This window comes from Carassius gibelio, chromosome A5 (assembly GCF_023724105.1).
Source record: "Carassius gibelio isolate Cgi1373 ecotype wild population from Czech Republic chromosome A5, carGib1.2-hapl.c, whole genome shotgun sequence".
In the NCBI taxonomy this organism is placed as follows: domain Eukaryota; kingdom Metazoa; phylum Chordata; class Actinopteri; order Cypriniformes; family Cyprinidae; genus Carassius; species Carassius gibelio.
Genome location: NC_068375.1, coordinates 455,386 through 466,922, shown reverse-complemented (window position 1 = coordinate 466,922; position 11,537 = coordinate 455,386). Strand labels below are relative to the sequence as shown.

Sequence of the window (11,537 nt, the reverse complement as noted above, 5' to 3'; positions counted from 1 at the left end):
CTTCCACTCAACTTTCTGTTAACATACTTGGATACAGCACTCTGTGAACAGCCAGCTTCTCTGGCAATTAATGTTGGAGTAATGTGACTTACCCTCCTTGTGAAGGGTGTCAATAATTTTCTTTTGGATAACAGTCAGATCAGCAGTCTTCCCCATGATTGTGTAGCATATTGAACCAAACTGAGAGACCATTTTGAAGGCTCAGGAAACTTTTGCAGGTGTTTTGAGTTGATTAGCTGATTGGCATGTCACCATTTTCTAATTTATTGATATAAAAAATTGGTGGGTGTTTGTTAAATGTGAGTCAAATTCATCACAATTAAAAGAACCAAAGACTTAAACTACTTTAGTCTTTTGTCAATGAATGAATGAATGAATGAACAAATTACTGAAATAAATGAACTTTTCCACAATATTCAAATTGAGTGAATGAGATGCACCTATATATATATATATATATATATATATATATATTGCATTTATTTTTTACTTGTATTGTTCTACATATAATATTTTACAGCAGGTAATAGTCAGTTTTAGAATGATTTTAATATGCAACAGATTATCAAAATTAAAACAACACAGAACATAATAATATTTTCAGGAAACAATCATTACTATATATATATATATATATATATATATATATATATATATATATATATATATATATATATATATATATATATATATATATATATATATAGTCTATATAAAAGTCTAAATCAAATGTAATGTAATAAATTTAAATCTCTTGTAAATGGGTAAATATAGCTTAATATAAATTTGTTCAGGAAACAAAGCATGCATGTGGTTTATTTTATTTTATTTTATTTATATATATATATATATATATATATATATATATATATATATATATATATATATATATATATATATATATATATATATATATATATATATATATATATATATATATATATATATATATATATATATTATTACTATTATTATTATTATTCTTTTTTTAGGCAGAAATGTGCTAGACAGGCGCAAGGACTGTTGTGATTTAATAGTACATCCCATAAGCAAAACTGAGTTAAACTCTGCCTATCATCTCCGCTCTGGTATATGTGTGCCCCTCCACGCTGTTATCTGAGCATCCACACTGTGCTTGTTGTTAAGATCATGGACAAATGGAGCAAATTGTCTTTGGCGAGTTGGACCTCAAGACTCACCATGTTTGGGAACATAATCCTGAACAGATTGCACAAAAGGCTGAAAGACAAATGATCAGTGTGTGGACATTTGCAGGTGAGGTTCAATGGCTCAGAATAACCCAGTTCAAAAAGTGTACAGAAATTATCTAGTTTATGTAAAAATGCTACAAATACATCAGATATGCACATTAGCACTAGGACAGAAAATAAAATCTGCATTTGCAAGCAATAGTTTTGTTTTCTTGATTCTACACTCTAAAAACTGCTGGGTTGAAAACAACCCAATTTGGGTTATTTTGACAACCCAGCGCTGGGTCAAAAAGGGACGAACCCAGCGCTGGGTTATTTTAACCCAACCAGTTGGGTTATCACATTTAACCCAGCCTGCTGGGTTGCCATTTTTTATGGTTTAAAATGACTATATTGCAGGGTTTAAAAAACAGAGCGGGTGTTTTTTATCACTGTATTTCAGAAGGAAAACTACTGTATTTAGAAAATGTTCGATATCATTTCGCATGTGCTTGATAAGGCAGCATTTGTGAGCTCAGCGCCGCTCTGCAGCCGTTACCGGAGAAACCTACCTCCCCCGCTCTTAGCGCCTCCTGCTGGCAGAAAATAAACTCGCAGTGCAGCCATGTGGGGAAACAATGCATTTCTACGTTAAAATTAACCCAAATTGAGCTAGGCATTAAACCTACAAATGTTGTTCATTTTAAATATCACTTTTACACACAAATAATAATTATCAAAAGGAAAATATTTATTAAAAACAAGAGAAAAGTCAAAAAGTAACATGTTAGAAGAAATGCAGAAAAGGATGGCATTAAAAGCTACAGAGTTCATAAACAAAGCATTGAACATTTGATGAATAGAACTGAATTAGGTTTTTTTCCAACTATTCTGGCATGACAGTACACAAATAAATCACAACATTAACTTTGATATTATAACATTTAACAGACGCGTGTGTGTGTGTGTGAAAGAATGTGAGCAGGTGTATGAATGACAGAGTGTAAACTCTTCTACTAAACAACACAGAAAAAGCATTTAACTTTTTTTTTTTTTAACAAATTATACACTTACAGTTTGTTTCATAGTCCATGAATACAGATCATGCATCACGGTCAATTTTCATGATCTCTTTAGCATAACTGATGTAATCATGAAGAAACCCCATCAGCACAGCATGTGACATCTTCTACATCATCCAGGGCAGCGTCCTCCTTTAAAACCACCGCTGCATCAGTTTAGGGGAAAGAAGATTATCCTCTCTGACCAGGATTCATCCCAGTCACCGCCTGTTCTTCATCAGTGGCCTAAGAGAAACACATTTGAAAAAATTAAACATTTAATTAAACTATCCATTTTCAGGTAGAGGTGTATTCACATCCGTAAGGATAGGTAAATAATCGGTGTTAAAGTTTCAACACTTTGTGTGGTTGTTTAATGTCTGTCTATCACAGCTCTCATGAAGTCTATAATGGCAGCACTAGTGTGAGGACAGGTGATATTGTTTAAATAAATATCGCTTTCAGAAAGCTTCTTTACTGAAACATTAAAACAGTCATGACATTCACATACCTCACAAATGTTCATGTACGTTGAGGGCTGCTCTTCAAACCGTTAGTTCACCAAATAATTAATGTTCATAATTTACTCTCCCCATGTTTTTCCAGACTCATACAAACTCTGCTCATTTTTTGGAAAAAATATGAATATATTTAATATTCTCTTTTTGTGTCCTCCATTGCTGGTCTGGGAGACCAGTATTTTATTTTGAACATACATGTTTGCTATCATATAATTTAAAATGTATTCATATATAAATATCAGAATTTACTTCTAAAATAACTCTATATTTATGAAGCTTGAAAATACTGATTATCTAAACTATAAATGGATTAACAAATATTATGAGAAAACTAAAAATATATTAATTTATGTTGTAAAGACAGACAAAAGTCTTATAGGTTTGGAATGACTTGAGGGCAAGTAAATTATTTTTTGTGTGAACTTTACCTCTAAGAGCGAAGACCAAGAATGATGACTCTCCAAATCAGACAAGACAACTCCAAACTTGGTTTGATTTCTGCAATAAAAAACACAGACATCAATGGTCTTAATGAAATGAGCACGTAATCACACTTTTGTTGCATCAAAATGTGAAGTAAACTGGCAGGAGACAACAGAAAAATTTATTTTCTAAAAATAACTTACATAAAATCTCAAAGGAATGATGCTCTCCCATGTCTCTTGCTTTTAACATCTACAAAAACAAATATTATTTTACTCTTAGTAAAACACAACAACAGCTGATAACATGAAATTATGAAGTTTACTTGCCTTAAATGATCTTTCCCTCTCTTCCAAAGAAGCTGAGAAAACCACCTCCTCACACAAGCAGACTTGTGTGTCCTTAACTCCAGTTAGTTTGAGTTCTGCAAAGAGGGACATCAATGGTTTCAATAAAATATTAACATATACATACATATATATACATACACACACATACAGACATATATATATATATATATATATATATATATATATATATATATATATATATATATATATATATATATAAAATCACACTGTTTTTGCATCAAAATGTGAAGTTAACAGGCAGGACACAACATAAACATTAATTTTCTAAAAAAAAAAAAAGTAATAATAACTTAACTTACATCAGTCTCAAAAGAATGAAGTTATCTTGTCTCTGGATTGCAACATCTACAAAAACAACATTATTTTAGTCTTAGTAAAAATAAAGATAACTTGATGTTATTCTGAAGTTTACTCTCCTTAAACCGTCTGTCCCTCTTCAGAAGAACACCTCCTACTCATCCTCACACAGGTCTGTGATTCCTCACACAAACAGCTTCTGTGTCTTTAACTCTCGGCGCGAGGACAATGAAGACAGGAGCTGGACAAGTCTGAAATATTACATGTAAAACATACTTTTAACAGTTACCACTTCAACAGCCTCAAAATAATTATGCTAGTCTTTACTACACAATGCCGTTTCCTTTAGGAGACAAACATACATTCAGTTTAACCGCGAAAAAAAAGACAAATTCACATGACCATAACCGTGACCATAACCGTCTGTTAACGCCTAAAAAAGTACAGATAATGTAAAACCTTGTGTAAATATGACAAAATACATTCACAGACGTTATATTAAAAGTACATCCTCTGTTCAGTACCGTTACATGAGGCAGTTAAGACCTCCGTGTCTGAGGCGAAAACCGCGTCCGTTTTATTTTAAAATATATATATATAACGTTAAGCTCCTTTGTTTCCGCCTCATAAAACCTTCCGCCTTTCATACAACCGGGTAAACAATAAAAGATAACTTTACATTTTGAATATTTACTTACCATAGTCTTTCACTCGCTTCTCGCTTCTATCACGCTGAGAAAATGGCGGCTGCTCGCACTGGAGACATACGATCTTGACGTGACGTGCGTGCTCTCCTTCACGTCCGCGTCCTCAACCCAGACCGCTGGGTTAAAAATTTTTTTTTTTAAACCTTATTTTCAACCCAAACTTGGGTTAAAACATCCCAAAGTCCTATCCAACGGCCTCAACCCAGCAGTTGGGTTGAAAAAACAACCCAGCGTTTTTTAGAGTGTATTTAAGCAAAATATTATATTTGGATGATCTCAAATCATGTATGAGAACATGACCATCAGGTTTCACCCATACTTGTGCCTTGAGTGTTGCTACCATCAAAGCACAAGAGAATCTCAAATTATGGTGATACAATTATAGTATGTGCATATGTGCAATGAATAAACAAGCAAACACAAATGCATAAAGTAAAATGCAAAGAAGTGTTTTCATTAATTTAATTATGCATTTATCTAAGACTGTAAATGAAGATATGGCTATTGAAAATCATCCTATCCATTTGGTAAATGCATCTACAGAGAATGAATCATCAGTCCTTTTTTTATTTTCTTTTTTTCTGCTAATATGACAGTTTACTTAACAGCAAACCAAAGATTTTAGAGCTCTCGTGTTATAATCCTTAATTAGACTGACAGGACAGCTGATTCAGTGGTTGCCTAGCAACATAAAAAATGCAGTGCACTGCTCTTTTCTAAATTAAGAAATGTCAACCAAAAAATGGCAGTGCCTTGCATTTTCAATCCTAAAAACACATTCTGTCTGATTGGGGCCTGGGGCTGTCTACCTTGAACGAGACAAAGCAAACATTGCAAATCATTTGAACTTTACTTCAGTACATCTTAAATGGAATGAGGCATCAGTTTACTGTTGGGTATTTATCGTGTATTATGTCGCATCACATCGTGCCATGGCGCTCGCGTCTGGTGTAGACACGGTGTTACACTCAGATGCTTGGAATAAAAGATCTGTCCCTACTTCTATTTGACAATTCTTTAAATTTGTTCCACATAATTCCACAGATTTTTCCCAAAATCTGAGCAAAAAAAGATTCAATTTAATGTGCATTTCACTTGCATAAGAGATTTTGCCAAATGCATTAATCATGATGAAGCTGTAAGTATACATGAGTATTTGTAAGTGTTTCTTGTTTGGTTTGGTACTGTGTCATCACTACTTTCATTGTATCTCCTTTAGTTATGCTAATTGGAATTTGTTAGAATTATCTATTGTGACTTTTTTTTTTTTCTTGGAATCTACATAAAACAATAAAATTAATAAATAAATAAAAAATGTGCCACTGTTTCCAAAAGACAAGACACTTAAACTGTATCACAAAGCAATACCAAAGAGTATATACAGATAGTGCTAAAGCATCTTTAATGCTCACACATTGTGTGACACCGGTGGAGATGATGGTGGGAAGCGGACAGGGGGCAGGGGGTGTAAAAAAAAAAAAAAAAAAAAAAAAAAAAAAAGAAATGAAAATACTTGTCTGGCTCCACAGAGGCAATAACAAGCTTCTCACTATTATGAAAGGCAAGGCAGTGGAGGGTTTGGTCCCACGAGACATCATAATGTGTTTTTACTGCAGCTCTTTGACAACTGCAGCCATGTATCCAACTCTCCAGTCATGATTTCCTCCACCTTTTATTCATATTGTATCAGTTTTATTGCTGAAAGGAGAACATGGGATTCACAAATCTCATCTGTACCCTTATGCAGTCACGCAAGACAAGTTTGCTTTTAGTGCAACCCACCTCTACATGCAGTACATCTTATAAGATACCTCTAAATGATATAGGCATTATGTGATCAGAATAGATCAGTTAGACTGCTGCTTCTCAATTTTTGGACATCAAGTTGGTGACACAGCTATACAGTGTATGTACAAAAGTAAACTAAATATCCTTAGAATCCAAGCTTGGTATGAACTGCATATGCCAAATAATAAACTCAATTATGAATGCAGCATCCAGTTATACAAATAGGAAAGCTTTGTTTGTTTGTTGGTTTCTAAATGTCTCTTAAATTTCAGTGGTTTCAATCATCTCTTTAGGCAATAATTCATAGTGAACAATGCATTACATTCAGCATAAAACATATCTATCCTTGTTGCAAGTGAACCTGTGTTCTATGTCTGCAGCATTACCTTGCAATGTTTTGTACATGGTTCACTGTTAATCAATTATTTTCAAACATGTCACTCCTGGCCCACACTGACATCTGATTAAACTGAGTAGAAACTCAGTTTAAATTTGAGTATACACCAAAATAACTTGTTTATTGGAACACACGTGCTTTGTAATAAAAAAAAAAAAAAAAAAAAAAAACTGGAAGTGCTTCCTCTGCCTGATCTCATAATTATTTGTTGGTATTTATTCATAAAGTTTACACATACACTTCTCTATGTTTGAATACATGCTCATGATACAATATGGATGTTTTGACAATAATTACATTAATACATTATGCTATTATATGTTCATTTTATTGTAGATTTAATTATGATATTTTAAAGTTAAGATCATTTTATAGTGGATTTGTAATTGTATGTTGTTGTTGTTGTTTTTTGTTCGATTTGAACGTCCGACCTCATATGTTCCTTCTATAACGATGAATGACATCAGTGTGTGCTGATGGCAAAGTTCTTCCTTTATCACTCAATTTGGGCTGATATATCAGTGAACTGTCCTCCACATGATTGAGGAGAGGAGTTTGTCTGTGCCAAAGCAAGCAAAATTAATGACCCTTACAGGAAGGAATGCTAATAGCCATCTCACTGCTGCAGGGGGAAAATGGTGTTTGTGTTGTCCATCAACATTAGTGTGAACTAAAGAGAGTGAGTGAAACGACAGAGATAGAGAAAGAGAAAAATAAAGTGGCTTCAATGGACATTCTTAGATTAGAGCAAAATAGATAGGGGCATCAGGAGTTAAAAAATTTATTCTGGTAGCACACTTGATAGACCCAGTTTTCAGCTTTTTTAAAAGAAACCAAAATATTTGTAAAATTAGCATCATGTCAGATAAAAAAAAAAAAAAAAAAAAAAAATGTTTGGTGGAATTGTTCTTCTTAAGCAAGATGGTCAACATTACTGGCCAAGTTGGCAAATCGGAGGCCATCTTGTTAACACATTCTGGCAGCTATTTACATCATACAAATACAACTCAGCCAGTCTGGGTTTAGCTAGCTAGCTTAAACTTAAATATATATAAAATATATTTGTGTGATATAATAAATGTAGGTTCTTCAGCATAAAAAAAAAAAAAAAAAAAAAGCTTTTTTACATCTGTATTTTGTATTTTGTGAAAAATAGGGACATCCCATAGGCGTAATGGTTTTTATACTGTACAAACTGTATATATAACTGTATATACTGTATATATTCTATCACTGTAAAAACTGTATATACTGTATATACTGTATATATATCACCCTTCACCAACCCTACACCTAACCCTAACCCTCACAGGAAACTTTGTGCATTTTAACTTTCTCAAAAAAAAAAAAAAAAAAAAAAAAAATATATATATATATATATATATATATATATATATATATATATATATATATATATATATATATATATATATATATATAATATTTATGATGTATAAGCGTTTTGAAAAATGGGGACATGGGTTATGTCCTCATAAGTCACCCTCTCCTTGTCATACCCATGTCATTATACAGAGTTGTGTCCTGATATGTCACAAAAACAAGAGCACACACACACACACACACACACACACACACACACACACACACGTGTGTATTAAGTTGATGTTCCTCCAACATAACAATTTGAATTTGGAACTAAATTGTGCCCTGTCTTTCAGAGTAGAATGAATAATAATTAATCACCTACTTTTTATGTGCTTTAAATATTTTGAATTATTTAGAAAGCTTTAGATGTGTTAAAATTTCCATCGCACAAGCCTTATGATAACCACATTACTTTTGTCCACAATTCATAAATCAATGGCGTGGATCTACAGCTGTGAGGTAAACTCCCCCAGACACATTAGACTGGAGAACTACAGACAGAATCCATTAAAAAGAAATTACGAAGAGAAATGCATGAGTCACAGCTTGAATGAATTCTGAATGAGCTGCAGAAGAAATAAGACAACTTAGAGAGTATGCCTTAAACGTATTTACATTTTTATTTGAAACAAATACAAATCAAATACAATCAAAAACAAAATATTTATTTATTTGGGCATATTTATTTGTTTTGTTTTGTTGTTTCTCCTTTTTTAACTGTTGATTGGCACTTGAATAACATATACAAGCTGAATAATTTAAACATATATATATATATATATATATATATATATATATATATATATATATATATATATATATATATATATATATATATATATATATATATATATATATATAATGTGGTCTTGCGTAAGAAAGGGCTTTTTGTTTGTTCGTTTGTTTTTCTTTTATACCTCACAGTATAACAGGTCAACACCATGGTACAGTAATATGAATATGATAAGGATTCAGTATAAAAAAATAAAAAAATAAAATAAAAATATTATAGTATTATTATCTGATACATCCTACTGTCCCAAGGTACTGTCACAGTGGTTGGTATAAGGACACTTACAAACTACAAGTCTGCGAGTTTCACCAAGATAAAATGTTACCAACCATTTTATTTAGAATTAAATTGGATCTCTTTTTACAAACCACTCTGACACTTTATTTTTGGGAAAGTGGCTTGCTTGCTTAGTATTCAACTAATCATCTGTATGGAAATCCCAAAAGTTATTGAGATATGCACACTGCATCACAGAGAACATCCACTTTCATACCACCTCCTGTATCTGCCGCAGAGTCGAGTAAGCCAGCAACTCTTGATATATTATGCTCTGAGTGATAGTAATTGTACAACATTCATCCTTCCCAGGAAATGGCAGGAGATATGGAGAGAAGAGGGATAGCAGTGAAAGGACTAAAGGTCAGTAGAATCTTGGTATGGAGTTGATCTGTCTGTGTTTGCTCTGTGAAAGGTGAAAGAGGTTTAATTTTTCTAACCCCTGCATATTTACGCTGACATCTTGTTATGTCTCATGGGAGATTCATCTACGGATGCATCCTCAACTTTTAAGCCTATTAGTAAAGTGGCATGTTGTTGAATGCTTTTCTGAATTGCTGATTGTGCATATATTTATTTTATTTTTATTTGTAACCATGAATCACAAAACCAGTCTTAAGGGTAAATTTTTCTAAATTGAGACGTATACATCATCCGAAAGGTTTATTAGGATCTGACCATATTTGACAGAGATACAACTATTTGAAAATCTGGAATCTGAGGGTGCAAAAAAATAAAAAAAAAATAAAATCTAAATACTGAGAAAATTGCAGTTGAAATTGTATTGAACTTTTAGCAATGTATGTTACTAATAACAAAATAAGTTTTAATATATTTAAGTTAGCAAATTTACAAAATATCTTCATGGAACATGATCTTCCCTTAATATTGTAATGATTTTTGGCATAAAAGAAAAAGCAGTAATTTTGACCCATACAATGTTTTTTGGCTATTGCTACAAATATACCCCATCGATTTAGTTTTGTGGTCCAGGGCAGGGACGGACTGAGCCTAAAAAACGGCAATCGGCGCGCGTAAACTCGACAACAACAATAACGCCTGGCATGAGTGTCACAAGACTTTAATTGTGATACCATACCATCCAAATTATAGCAAAAGCACTGATGTTGAGTAGATGTTGAGCTGGAGTGGGTGTCTTTCTCTGCTCTTGGTCTAAGCTCAACCTGAATAAACAACGATGGAATGGATTTTTTTTTTTTTTTTTTTTTTTTTTTACAGATTTTATTCCAAGATAGCATGGAATAATTTATATAATATGCTGTTATAACAGCATATTATACAATATATTCCATGCTGTCTTAAAATTAATTTATTACTTAATAATCTTAATTTATGCAGTAATTAATTAATCTTACTGTACATAATAATACCACATCTAAATGAAAATACACCATTACAAATGTAACTTCTGTATTCAAAATCGTCAAAGTTTGTGTAAGCATTAACTGTAATGTAACCAACATTTTTAAAAGTAAAAGCACAACATATTTCTTAATATTAGCTACTGCATGTGACATTTTACAGCTAAAATGTTGAAGTTTAGCTGTTTTAACTACTGTAATCATTAAAAATGTAGCAACCTGAATATCACTTCCTAACATCATTCCTAGCAAGTAACTCTCTTTCTCCTCTCATGTTCCAGACTTGGATCTGGATCTGCCTGTGGAACCAGCTCATCTTTCTGTCCCTCATCATCATCACTGGTGGCATGTTGCTGCATAGCTTTCTGGCTCACTTCTTCACTGCTTCACAAAAAATATTTTAACTGGAAAATATTGCTATATATTTCAGTTAGTTTGGGAAATTTAGCGGGTTCAGTATCTAAATTCCGCTTTTTTTTCTCTCGCCTTCTCAGCCCCTTTCTTTCCGGTTTTTAACCCGCGGCCGCGTTATGCATATTGTTTGATTTTTTCTATGCTTCTTCTATCTAACGTTAAACGTCTTTGCTGTTCATTTCTTCCTACTCTTCCACTTCTTATTCTTACTTGGCAGCCACAGCCAGTGCAGCTGGCTTCCAACTTAAGGTGCATTGCTGCCACCTACAGTACTGGAGTGTAAAACAGAATAGCGCGGGGGGGGGGGGGGGGGGGGGTTTGAACGGTGATGACTGCATGCTTGGCGGGTGGTGGGAGTACCGGCCTTTCTGTGATTCTCCAGATCACACAGATGGCCAGTCCGCCCCTGGTCCAGGGTCACATTTTATTTTATTTTATTCTCCACCCAAAGTGGTAATAAAGAATTGGGGCCCATGAAATCAATATAGCCATAATTATGGTTTCCCGAATGGGGGGTTCATGAGTTAATAA

At 33.1% G+C, this 11,537-nt stretch overlaps 2 long non-coding RNA genes across 3 annotated transcripts; both read right to left on the bottom strand.

The window, feature by feature from the left end:
* Positions 1-1,822: 1,822 nt before the first annotated feature.
* On the bottom strand, positions 1,823-3,449 carry LOC127987678 (uncharacterized). Its single transcript, XR_008161323.1, has 3 exons — positions 3,399-3,449; positions 3,201-3,270; positions 1,823-2,497 (listed from the first exon to the last, which is right to left on the bottom strand). It is a non-coding gene; the product is annotated as an uncharacterized LOC127987678 (long non-coding RNA).
* Positions 3,450-3,523: 74 nt separating this feature from the next.
* Positions 3,524-4,815, bottom strand: LOC127987685 (uncharacterized). 2 transcript variants are annotated; one of them, XR_008161324.1, is made up of 3 exons: positions 4,562-4,815; positions 3,866-4,114; positions 3,524-3,619 (listed from the first exon to the last, which is right to left on the bottom strand). It is a non-coding gene; the product is annotated as an uncharacterized LOC127987685 (long non-coding RNA). The 2 variants fall into 2 exon arrangements; XR_008161325.1 differs by lacking the exon at positions 4,562-4,815 and adding an exon at positions 4,388-4,510.
* Positions 4,816-11,537: the final 6,722 nt, after the last annotated feature.